The sequence below is a fragment of the Zonotrichia albicollis genome, chromosome 7 (assembly GCF_047830755.1).
Source record: "Zonotrichia albicollis isolate bZonAlb1 chromosome 7, bZonAlb1.hap1, whole genome shotgun sequence".
Lineage (NCBI taxonomy): Eukaryota > Metazoa > Chordata > Aves > Passeriformes > Passerellidae > Zonotrichia > Zonotrichia albicollis.
The window spans coordinates 33,989,993-34,003,629 of NC_133825.1; the positions used below are offsets into that span (position 1 = coordinate 33,989,993).

Sequence of the window (13,637 nt, forward strand, 5' to 3'; positions counted from 1 at the left end):
CAAGTTTTGATTATTTAGGGTGGAAGAGGAACTTCCAGGAATGGCAGAATGGATAACAATAACCCTTCAATAAGAAGAAATATATACAAAAAATGTTCAGATCTGCACATACAGAGCCCTAACTAATTTTAATGCACAAACAGCAGTAGCTGGGTGGCATGGCCTCAGCCCAGATCTCTGGCCCCACTTCCCAGGCAAGCCTCAGCTCAGGGTTGAGTTCACATTTTTAGCTGTACATTAACGTACTTGGGAAGAATTTGATGGCATATCAGGCTAAGTAAACATAGATTAGGTGTTTGGTTACATGGTTACTAGCTGTTATTTTCCCAGAACCCTGCCAGCAAACATTTAATGAGATTACAAGCAACTGAAAACAACCATATTATTAAAAATGCCTGGCCAACATGAAAAGGCCACCCAGCCTCCCTATAGCAGATTAGTGCAGACCTCATCTCCTTGATTCCCCACTTGCTTCAAGGAGTGCTGTGCCTTTCACAGCCACTGAACTAATAGGCAAGTTAAATTATTACCTTTCTTGTTGCTGCACATGTCTAAAAGCACTTATTATGTCAACCTGACAATTTCATTCGGAGGGTAGGAAACTTCATTTGCTTACACCCCAGTGCTGTTTTCCAATTATCTGTATGGTGGATAGTACAGGCTGTGGACTCTGTAAATGAAGTTGAACAGCGAGAAAGCACACTTTATCTGAGCAATCATATCCTCCTCCTTCCCAAAAGCCAGTTTGCTCTCATGTTGCATCTTTTTCTCAACTTTTCTGGTACAGGCTAAGACTATTTTTGAATATTTGCTCCACTGTAAGGCCTGGCAGCATTGGCTGCTATTATATCTCAGAGGTACATGAAAGTTCCTGCTGCTTGAGACAGCTGAAGGAAAGCAGGGTTAAAATATAATCTCATGAAACAGCTCTATACTTTGCTAGGTAATTTTCACCCAAGCACTACGTAAATGTGCTTTGCTGTGAGTTCAAAGAAGATGCAAGTGGGGTGAAGATGGTACAAATTCTGCTGATCCTTAGAAAGCCTTAGTTACCCAATGTGCCCTGGCAGCTCACTAAACAGTGACTCTGTTCCCCCAAGAAAAAACATTAGGTTTGATTTGGCAGGATATATCAGTTGCTTCAGCAGCCAGAAAGAAGCCTAGAAAGAAAGCAAATGCTCCTGAGAGCACCTCTCTTACCCAGTCACTCAGCAAGCAGAAAGGAGGGGGTGAGTTTACTAAAAAGGCACTGCCATAACCTTGCACCTCATCACAAGGTCCCTTTTGCCAGGAAAAGGAGCACAAAAATCCACGGCAGCTTAGCAACCAGCCAGCACAGCGACAGGAGCCCCTGACCTTTCAAACAGCTCACAGGCAGCAAGAGCTCGCTGCTCCCTGTGCCCACCTCTCCTGCCACCCTAAAGGTTTCATTCTTTGTAATTCGATCAATAATTGATATCACAACAACTTGAAAATGCAAAGTATTTGTATGACAAAGGACAGAGGAACAGCAGGTACAGTCACTGTGGCCTGTCTGGGGACCTTGGCTGGGTTTTTCCTACCTTGTTCACCTGCTCCATTTACAGCGCTGGCAACTCCCTCGTCTCAGGAAATGCCACCTCCAGTGCTTTTTGAAAATGCTCCATTTGCAGAGGGATTCAGCTTCAGCCAGAGGAACAGGCATAGGGTGAGATTTGTATCACAGCTGCCCCACAGCAGGAACACAGATCCCAGACCATAGTGGGGGACCCACTCCACTACTTTTTTATTCTGCACCCTCTCCTGATTATACAAAATCAAAACGGTTCTGTGTGTTTAGATGCCTTACAATTTCTTTCAGAACTGCATGGAAGGATTCTGTGCAGTTTATCCCTAGGGAGCTGCCCCAAATATGTATTACCAGCATAAGTAAGCACAGAATCCAACACTTACTTTTACCTGTTCCATAATGCAGAGATGTACATGTCAGAAAAATGAGAAAGAGACTTATCTAGAATTTTCTTTCTGGACCAGTGTGAGATAGTTGAACTGTATGTGCCATTTGCTTCCTTTACCATGAAGATGGGGTGGGAGAGGCCTGAGAAGCCTGTGACAGTCTCTGTGCCCAGAATGCCAGGACACACTTCCAGAACAGGTTCATGCACACCAATGAATTTAAACTGCACTTCTCTGGTGAACAACACACAGCTTTCAAAGTCACTCTAAGAACATCTGTGCAGATGAATTCTATGAACAAGTATAAGGCAGTTTAAGCATAGCTGGAGTAGATTCATTAATGCGTGAAAGGTAACAGAATTGCATATATTTACTATTTAACCTACACACCTAATTGTAGGGCAGTTTACTACCTTCTTGTATTTACTATTCACATAGCTCTAGGCCAGATCTTCTGTCTTTCTTGTTCTTCAGATTGCACCAAACTTTCTAGGCACTTGCTACATTCATGTTGACCTCTTGTTTTAACACTCTCCTGCTTTCTTTTTTCTTTGACTATTGCATCTTCAATGAAATGAAAAATAAACAAACTAAAGAACTGTGAATAAAGGAAAAAACAAAAAGGGTGTAGTATGAGTATCAAAGACAGAAGAGAGAAGAAGGAAAAAGCTACCTAACAATAATATGTATGTTCTGTGGGACAGTGGAGCAGAAGATTAAATATTTTACAGCTTTTGAAAGAGTTCATTTCTTTTGCATGTCTTGAAGGATCAAGGATGACCGCATCTGACCATCGACCAGAGTCCTTCCCAGAAGTTTGCTACCTTAACTTACACAGTAGAGTACATTTAAATGGGACATGGTATTGCATATGAGCACAGAAGATGCAGACAGCTGCAAACCCTCCATTGACAGGTCCAGTTAGGAGAAAAGGAGGTACTCTTTTTTGGGTTTTTTCCTGTTTGGAAAAAACAAGACACTTTTCCAGCCTTTTTTGCTTCCCCATATTTCCACACTAGCAATTGCATATCATGGTAGGCACTACAGCCAGAATTCTGGCAGGCTGCTAAATCCTAAATTGTTCTTAACTACATGGAAAATAAAGACTTCAATTCTGTACAGCTCTTGGGATGCAAACACTATTTCTAATCTAATCTATTTTCTCAAGTCAACAGCTGTCCCATTCTGTACCCTAAGTTAGCTATTTAACTCAAAAAGAACAGCTTGTTTTGATTTCAGCAGAGTCTATTTATCAAGAATTATAAGATTATGACTTTGACTTGTTTAACAACAACCCAAGTGGTTCTCTGTAACCCTCTATTCCTAAATAAAAATAACTCCATTGAGCACCATAAGGCTGTCACTCTATATTGTCAGCTTTTCTCTGTTTGAATTTGTGTCTGTCCATTCTCTAGACAAAAACCAAGTTTATGTTTTTCTGAAAAGAATGGCTGATGAATCCATGGAAATATGCCATGTGTGAGTAAGTGATCTTGCAGATTGTGCATGTCTTTACAAGCAGGGTACATATTCTGCTTCTCTGACCTCCATAAAACCAGTATCATTCCAGCACTGTTACAAATGGTTAAAAAAAGAACTGTTAACCTGAAAATTCATTTAGGGCATTGTGCCAGAATGAAAGTAAACAAATAAATATCTAAAAAAATCCCAAAACAAAACTAAAATCCAACCTGACTTTTAATTGTTTCTGTAACACTAAGACAAGAAGCACATTAAGACAGATTGTAGTAAGTGCTTCATACTTTTTCCAGTTTTTTGTCCGTATTATTCCTGAATAAATCAGAATGTTTTATTTTGAAAATGTGTAACCACTTTTATACATTTAAGGAGGGATTTCCCCATGATACCAAATAAAAGCAACATTAATAATTTTTTTTTGCCGTAGTACTTTGGGGCTTCTGATCATAGAGCAGTGTCACAGGGCTGGGCATCGTACAAACATCTGATAAAACTTGCCCTCCATCCAAAATGCATCCAGGTAGAGAAGATGAAATGTGTAAGAGCCCAGCTTATTAACTCCCATCACTACGCTGAACAGCAAATGTTCTTTGCTTGCTTCAGTTAATGCATTTGAGGGAGGTGGTTGCTGGAGACAGATGGAACAGGAAAAGCAGTTTGGAAAGCAAAGGGATGCTAAGCAGCTGGTAGAGAATGGAGGTGCCAGAGAGGGGCACAGGTAAGCGGGGTGACACAAAGGAAGGGCAAGAGTTTAGAAGACTCTCATTTACCCAAAAAGTAAAAATACTAAGAGCTGAAACATGAAAAAGATGGCAAAAGGAAGGGTTGTAGAGCAGCACAATGTTCTTTAGCTGCTCCTGTACCAAGCAGTCACTGGGAAAGGAAGGGCCATGCTTGCCTCCCACAGCAATCACTTTGCCACACTGGCTCCTTAATTTGTCAAAGCTGCCAGAAATTGCTAAATCAAATGGTGCAGCTGGAGCCACAGCAGGAGTAGTTACTGTCAGTAATGAGAAATGCAAGGTGAACATGCCTTGTCTCTCAAAACCATTGTGTGGGGCTTACAGAAAACCAACAGCCTGACAGAAAAGGTCTACAGAAAAAGGTTAAGCAAATGATAATGGAACACTCTTGACTCTTTTACATAGCTCCTGGCTAGGTTAGTCCTTAAATAATGCAGTTTAACTACAGAGGGTAAAAACCACAAAGGAATATTTTTGTAGGAAAACACCTTTGCAGAGAAAGCTTGACTTCAACTTAACTCCACCTGAAAATGTGCATTTTTGATTGACACTCTTAAGGGTTTTAAACAGGCATTTCATTCCTCACTGTGATTTAAAGAATAGAGAGCCAGACAATTTTCCTTCAGTACATGTCTGTTACTGAAATCTGAGCTGAGACTGTCAGTGAGCACACCCTTAGCAAGGCTGTGGTCACACATGTTCCATCTTATGATGTCAACATATGTATGTGTCAGAAATCTCTGATGTTTGCTATTTTTCTAATATCTCTCAATTTATCAATATTCCTACATTTTCTTATTAGAAAATGTAGAAACAGATGGTTTTTGGAATGTTTTTTTTATTTACTTATAATTACACTACATTTATCTGTTAATTTTGAGTTTTATAATACATCATTAATGATGATTAAACATTTCTTCAAACACTTCTCATTCACTTTTAAGTTTAAACATGTGATAGTACAATAATTTTTCTCAGTCATTCCTCTTTGTTCAAGGATCGCTGCACTTCTCTGGATCAGGAACTGATTAGTGTTCTCTTACATCTTAAAGAGTTCAGAGCCCAAGTGGCATGGTTGGGTTTTTAACAATTCACACAAAAAAATATTTTTCACAGTTAATTTTCAAGATGTGAATCCTACACAAGTGCTTTCTAAAAGGAAAGGAGATGATTGTTTTAGAAAACAAATTCTGTACCTACAGAACGAGTTATCCAGAAGGTTGTCTCTATTTATCTGATGGTTTAGGGCTGCTGATAGCGTCAATTCATCATCATCTTCAATGTGCAATATTTGCCAAAGCTAATCAGGCATGGAAAGGCAAGGCAGGTTATTTCCTTTGGTTCACACAAGCTTATGTTCTGAAACAAAGCTATTAGGATCCTTGATGCCATGCCTGCTCTTCTAATGGATAATATGCACCATATGATAGCAAACTGTTACTGTGACTACCATTTGTCTTAAGGGGTTTTTAGCTGTAATCTTAAACTGTGTAAAATGTCAGATAGCCCTATCATGTTGGAGCCACAAATTATTTTTCCTTTAATAATGTTAATATATAATCATTGTATACTGTAAATGTGCATTAAGATAATCCCCAGCAGGAATGGTAGAAATATCTCTAAATACTGGACAGACAACTGTTCAAGACAAAAAAACAGGATGTCTGTCACTTCCTGAAACAGACTTTCAAAAGCAACTGCTGATGAATGTGGCTTTAGAGTGTTAGGGATTTCTGAGAAGTCATTGCAGAAATCACATTTGCCTTATTTAAAAAGCATCATATATTATAATGCATCCATATGTACATTCCAATGAACACATCTCTGCACAAATAGGCTCATGTGTGTGTCCCTGCACAAACCCTTCAGAAAGTAACAAAAAGGGAAGCTAGTAAGTTGGGAAGGAAACACTAAATACTGAAATGAAAGACAAGGAAACAGACAGAAGTCAAGAGGAAGAACTTTTAGCATGCCATACAAAATATACCTCTGACCAGGAAGAATGCATTTGACAGCATGCACACAGTGAAATATGCATCTACTCACAAGCAGCTGTTTTTGTGAAATCACATGCAGGAAGTTAACAAACAACCAAAGTGTCTTGGGCAGATCAGCACATTCTTCATGCTCAGTCTTCCATTCAGCCTCACTGAGCCATCCATGTTTCAACTAGATCCTTGCTTAATACTGTATTTTAGTTTCTAGGAAAACTGTAAAGCCTTGAGAGGAGTGCCCCAGGTTCCCTTTGCCGAGTGAGTACTGGTGCAGCTGCTCGATTACATCATTTTCAGAAATGATCAGCAGGAACTTTCCATGATACTTAAGGGTGTGCTCCTGCTGCTCAGCATTGCAGCCCAGAAATACAATTTCTCAATTTTATGTTAAAGAACATTTCTCTTCACAGAATGTTTTCACTTTGGTAAGTGAAACACAGAAAAAAAAAATCACCCTGTTATACTTTAAGTATGTTTTACCATTAGTCTCTATTTTAATTTCTATTTTAATTTTTTTATAAGTCAGTCTCCATTTTCATTTTCTCAGATGTTCCCATACATTTCCATAGGTTGCATCCTCTCAGCTCCACACACAGAACTGTCAGCAAGCAGAATGTTACAGCAAGTGTTCAAACAAGCCTGTGATGGAGATGTGATTGAAAAGAATGTTTGAAAAATATCTGACCAAAAGAAGCACGAGCTTATCTTAACTCATAAAAAGCATGAGATCAAGGGCTTTGCACCAAGGGACCCAAGGGTGCCTCTGGCAGGAAAACAAACCTGTAAATAGTGAGGGCAGACATTTTATAGAAGAGAAGTTTGAGTTACTCTAGCAGTTAATGAGACAGTATGTAGAAAAACAGGAAACCACTTTCCCCAGATTGTATCACATTTATCTTTTCTCTTCACCCTCTACACTTTTATAGCCAGATAGCTACAAAAGAAGGAGGAAAAGAGCCAATCTGGAGGAGCAAGACATCAGGGAGTCATCTTGTTAAATGTTAGAAAGTAATGATAAGAGAGCCTATAAAAGGTGAAATTTTAAAGTACTTGAAAAGGGAAAGAAAGAGGCTGATGCTATCTAAGACAAATAACCTAGAAATTTATGTAAGAACTGGTTATAAAAGCATTGGTAAAAATTCACTGTTTCTTCTTCCTATTAAACCCAATCCTAATTACAGCAATATTTACAACCCCAGAACCAGCACAGCCTGCCAAATCTCCCATAAAACACCCAAAGGCTCTTATGAGCAACCTCTCAAATGGAAACACTTCAGAATCAAACCCTGCAGCCTCTGCTTTTTCATCTGATCCTACAGACCAACTTGCTGGCCATTTATCATAGCTCCTGAACCACTGAATTGGAAAGTTTATAAAAACAAAAACCTGGCTAAAAAATTCAGTAATAGACTGTAGAACTAAGTACAGGTTTTCAACCTGGTACCATGTTCTAGGATGTACTCCATACAAGTTATAAGAATGTTTAAAAAAACCCAAACAAAGTAGTCCTGGCTTTTCACTCTCAAGCTTTGTTATTCACATTACTGGTCAAGGAGCCATGCTGAAGAAATGCATTTCCTGCCTGTTTCGACTGGACAGCCACATGAGTTTCATTTGGTCAAAGTCTCACTACATGTCAGCTTGGGAACAAAAAAACAAGATTTAACAGGACAACCCAACAGTTATCTTCTTATCCTGTTATTCCAGCCAACCTTGTAATTGTCTCTTACCTAGATCTCGTTATCAATAATCCTTTTAGTGGGATCAGTTTCACTTTAAACTGCTTATTACATGGATGAAAAAGGAGCAAAAATAACTCAAGAATTATCAGAAAGCAAAAATCATTTCTAAAACCAATGTTCATATCTTGATACACAGAGGATGATATTCCTTAAAATCTTCTCACTGTGAAGTTAATTTTTTTCTCTAAAAATGAACAGGTTGTAGTGATTTTTTTCAAGAACTTGTTCTATTTACAATGGAAATTCACCCCCTATAGGGAATAAACTATAACTATCAAGATAGTGTTATTTAAATTGCATCTTCTGAATTACCTGAAAGAGTAACTTGAAGCATCCCAAAGAAGAGTTGTTACAAGGAATTGTTGTTTTACTCATAAATTCATTGGCACCATAATAACAAAAAGATAATCTTTATCTCACACTAAAACTGACAAACAAAAATTAAGGTCCAATGAAATTATTATCTTTTGTTTTAGTGATGAGATCTCTCATTGAGTTAAGTTTCCATTTCCAATTAAGTACCACTGGTGTATCTTGGTACCCTGAAAAATATTGGGAAGATGTTGGCAGCAACACGTGCCTATGAACCTACCTAAAAAAGCTCTGTTGCATGCTCCAAATCATTCATCATTAGATAGTTTTTCTTCTTGAGTGGGCATTTTATGTTAGGGCAGATTGCATTTAATAAATTTTACATTGCTACAAAGTTCTAAATTCACCTGAAGCAAAAACAGAATCCCAACAAACTTTTAATGAGTCCACAAGCATCAGCAGATTCCCTTTCCCACCTCCACTGCCACCCTAAAACACACTCCACTGGTTTCACACACTGTCCTGTCTGTCACCACCTTCACATCCTCTGTTTTATTCCCTAGACAGATTTTAGTTGGTGCACTGGCGCCTTTCCTGTCAGGAGACATTGATACACTGACAACAGCATTTACATGCTTGCTATATTCTCTAGAAACAATAAAAATGCGGGATTCTTTTATTTTCTAGGAGTTGCTTTGTGTACCAAGTTTTCACAACTGTCACCCAAGATTTACTTTCTCATTTAAGGTAAAAGTAAAAATTGCCTTCTAAAGGAGTAGTCTGCAAAGTGCCTCTGCTGATACACCCAAGGTGCCCATGCCAGACCTCTCATCTGAAACAGTTTGTTAACCCATGCTTTCTGGCAAACAGACAAAGCTTGCAAACTGAAAAGTGTCATTTTACCATCAGTCACATGTGGGCTGATTTTATGTAGCTTGCACCACAAACCAAATGCAGAATTACATCATATGGGCTGCAGCCCCTCAGAGATTACTCTCCACTCCATTAACTTCATTAAAAATAGACCAGATGTGTGGGATAATTCTATTTATTCTTTCCAACTTGCTACTCCATCAGGCTAAATTAAATGGGCACTGATAGAAAGAACTCTGATCACAAAGAGATGAAACACCAGCTCCATGAAGAGCAGAGGATGGTGGAACAGGAAGGGAATGAGTCACAGCTCGTCCTAGATTTCCTAGATTGCCCTGCCCACTCTACATCTGGATCCCTAAGCTAACTGGAAGGGGAACTGTTCAAAGCTTTGGATCTGTGCTGTGCCCCACAGAGCTAAACAGGGTACAGAATTAACAGTGTTTGCTTCTGCAGGAAGCTGGCTCTGGCTGGGATTCACAGGGATGTTTCTGCTAACAAAGCATTTTTGCCTTGCCAATTTTCATCACAGCCACGTGCCAACCTGCAAAAAGGAAAATTAAATTTGACCAATTTAATTGTTCTCCAACTGCATCCTGTTTTGACTGCTTAGATTTTCACGTATTTAGGGTGGAAGCCAGGTCCTTCAATAAATAATGACAGAAACTGCATATTTTTGCTGAGAGTTCCAGGGTCCTTGGTGATCAGCTGTGATGCTGCAATCAACACAGTGTTCATTCAATACTAATTTTTCTGCTGTCATCAATTTGTCTTTTATGGCAGCTGCATTTCCCAAATTAAATATTTGGGCCACTTACAATGCAAAATACCAGATGCACAGAGAAATAGTCTGAACTGATTTAGATGAGGAAACAAAAAAATTGTTAATTCTATACTTAACAATGAAAACAGCTTTCATACAAAAAACTCTAGCTGCTGTTGGAGCGCAGTATTGATACTGGTCAAGTGGAGAAACTACCTGGTCTTTGCAGCTACTCAGTCCTTCCAAGAGGGAAAGTGCTGCTCCTCTCCTCTCATTCCAATATTCTCTCTTCCCATAGGAGAGAATTTTTTTCCATCCCTTTAAAAATGCACTTTGGCTTTCTGCTGGTGTTATCATACTATAGCTGCCCAAAGAAAGTGTAACTTAAGGAGATGTTTGCATGAAAGCAGGACTGCTGAGAGACAGTCAGCAGGGAGAGAACTCTCCAGGAACGTGTGGCAGCCAGGACGTGATGATGGTCAACATTGATAGGTGGTGGTTTGTTATCCAAACTGACAGGATTGCATCTGGAAGGCTGCAATGCTTAAAAACAAGCAAACAAAAAAGCTAACTACCAGAAATGTTTGTTTCTTTAAAAAACTGAAAAATAGCTGCCTATGAGAAGTGTAACAACACAAACATATTCAAATGGCAATAGCACATCAATTCTTCAACGGCTAATTCAGACCAGTATGATGAAAAGGGAAACCTTTATTCCCATCAAGTTCTGTGCAGTAACTAATTTTAAAACCAGCTGGGGATATTTATTGAACACTGACACTGAGGCACACTGGTATAGGCAAGGGTGAGTGTGATGCCTGGGCCCAGGAAATTTCAAACTCAACAGCTGAGAGAGTGGATTCAGCATTTCAGTGACAGAAAGATGAAGCTGACACTTGAATGCAAAACCATTTTGGGTTTGACTCTCCTTATTTCAGGCCTTCCTTTTCCTGTTCTGTTAATGACTTTTATGGGAAATAAAGGTGATGAGCTTGAAGGGCTGATAACAGGGGCCTCTGGAGGAGGGGAATAAACACAAAGCCAAGAAATTACCAATTCAAATACTCTGGTACTTTTGGGGATGCATAGGAGTAAGATAAACGTGGAATCCATGCTCCATTGCAGTGTCAGCCAAAGACAGAGCAGAGAGGAGGGGGAACAGTGGCCCCAGAGCAGCAGCCCAGCCCTGCACTGCCCCTTCTCAGCTGCAGGTTGCCTGAACAAGCTCCAGGCACTCCCCTGCCAAAGGAGCCTGATATTGTCAAACACAGCAGCTTGATGAGATAAGGCCTAAAACAGACAAGAGGAAGCATTTGACTATGTCTGCAGAATAAACTGAGGACTTTTGAGAGGTCTTCAAGAAGCTCTCAAAGCCAACCTAGTTTAAGAGGTGTTTGCAATGAACACTCTATTACTTACTAGGTACTGAAACAGCCCCCAGAGCCCTGTGTCCAGCAGGAAAACCATTTGAGTGAGGAGAGATGTTAACTAGGAAACCCAACAGCACCACAGACTACAAGAAACCCCTAGAGAGCCAAGGGAAAGATCCTACTTCCTACATTTGCATTTCACAGCTGGGAAATGTGAATCATTACATCAACATTTCAAAAAATCCAGAAATAGCAGAAAGGAAGGAAACTTTGCATTAAAAAAAAAGTGAAAGACAGGAGACTGTTTCCATCTTGAACAAATGGAGAGAAAAATGGCAGCACTGTCCTGCTGAGGGCTGAGGAGCTGAATTCCCAACTCCAAAAATACTTTCAGGTCCTGTTCAGAAAGGGGGATGCAGGAATTTTGTGGTTGCTTGCTAAAACATCTTCTCTGTTTTGATACTCAAAACCTGCCTCTAGGACCTTCTGCAATAGCTGGGCAACAGCTTTCATTTTTTAAATATCCAAAGAAAATGTTTTCTTCTACTTGTTTTCTAGCAGGCACTTTGCTGCTGACATTGCAATTGAGAACTGAAATTTATTTTACCATATGCTCATGTGCACTCTCACCTATTGCTTCAAATGGACTTGAGAAAAGATTCAATCATCATTAGGTACACAGTTACCCCAGAAGAAATGGAGTATAAATGGTATATGTAGGCAAGTACACTGGCAGTCTGTGAACAAAAGCTGAGGAATCCCAGAAGTTTGGTCAAAACTCTTGGCAAGATATGGCAATAATTTTGATGGTATCCCAGTCACTCACAGATTGCACAAGAAACTTGGAGGGCTGGAAAGAAAAAGGTGGCAAATGGGTTCTCTATAATTTACCTACCAGTAGGTTAAAAGAACAAATATGTACATTATAAATAAATATCCACAGATGGTCTAGGGCTTTCCATGTTTATTATTTCTGGACAATTATGACAACCCTCTGGTAGCAACTAATGTATTTACCATTCAAAAAGCATTCAAGGACAGTATTCCCCAGAAACTGAATAGATGCTACTGACAATGAGAACAGTTAAAGAAAATAATGTTTAATGGTAAAAGGAGCCCAGATAATTTCCCATGTCTTCTTTTTACATTAGTTTTTAATCCTATCCACTTAAATAGCATTACCCAGCTAGCAATTTGATGCAGCATGTAAGCCTGATTCCTGGTGCATATAAGCATGGATGTACATCCCTTACACAGACTAGACATACAACACACATTAAAAATACAGTTGCTTCATTTTTCTCTTAATTGCAAAATGCTCTGAGACAGCATTCACACCAAAGCCCAGGAAATCATGTTACAATAAAATATCAAAAAAAGGAAAAGACCAACACTTTTTCAGTGCAAACTGGTAATGTCATCTAAAAGCAAACATGAAAGACTCATCATTTACTGCTTTCTCTCTTCATTATCTCATCAAACAAAACCAGCAAAAACTTATATATATGACACATTAACCAAATAAGAATAAAAAACGCTGTTCCTATTTTTTAAGTCAAGTAAAAGCAGCAAGAATATCTTGGCTTGTGGATAACTTGGAGTTGTCCAACACTGAACTGCAGCTGAGAAACAACTACTCAGTAGCATTTGCATTGCATGCAAAGTAACCAGTAGAGCTTTACTAACTAAATTCATCCCAACTCACAAAATATATTGTTGCCTGCCCTCAAGCCAGTTCTACAATTCCCAGCTGCTGCAGGCTCTGGGGAAGAAATCTGCCACAAATTGCTGGCTAATCTTACAAATTAATAGCTCATCTCACTGCTGAATAGATTATCTGCTGCCCCAGGGGCCTGCACAGTTTGAACTGCTGCAGAGACCCAAGAGATGGATTTTGATCTTACAGTGTAAGGAAAGACAAGCACCTCCTGGCTATACTTGAGTTCTGTGGGCTCCTCTCTACTGCCACAGTGTGCCAGACAAGTGTCATCTGAGCAGCATCAACCCTGTGCTGACAAATGCTTCTTCCAAAAACAGGAGGATGGGGGACCTGAACACCAAAGATTTCATACTTAAAAGATCAGACCTTTCCCTGCATGCAGTTATATCCAGCACCCTCCAAGCACAGAGAGACAAGGAGCCAATCCAGGAAAAGTCTCCACCAGGGTGTCTTCCCCCAGAGCAGCTGACTCACTGCCCCACCGGGAACAGCTCTCCCACTTCCCACAAGTGCAGAATGCTTCAGAGAGGAAAACAAAACTAGCAGTTCAATGAGCTCCACAGGAAGCACCTTCATTTCCAGTGAAGAAAAACAGAGTGATTAGCTTGGACAGCTTCAGTTTTGGTTTTTAAAAACTGCACCTTTCCAAAAGTCTCCATCCCACAGGCTGGGAGCCACCTCCTGCAGGCAAGCTCAGCTTGCAGTT

The 13,637-nt window shown here is 39.7% G+C and overlaps 1 protein-coding gene across 6 annotated transcripts in view; it reads right to left on the bottom strand.

Moving 5' to 3' along the window:
* The window catches only part of SLC16A12 (solute carrier family 16 member 12), a 32,413-nt gene that overhangs the window by 14,308 nt on the left and 4,468 nt on the right, over positions 1-13,637 (bottom strand). The window lies entirely within an intron of this gene.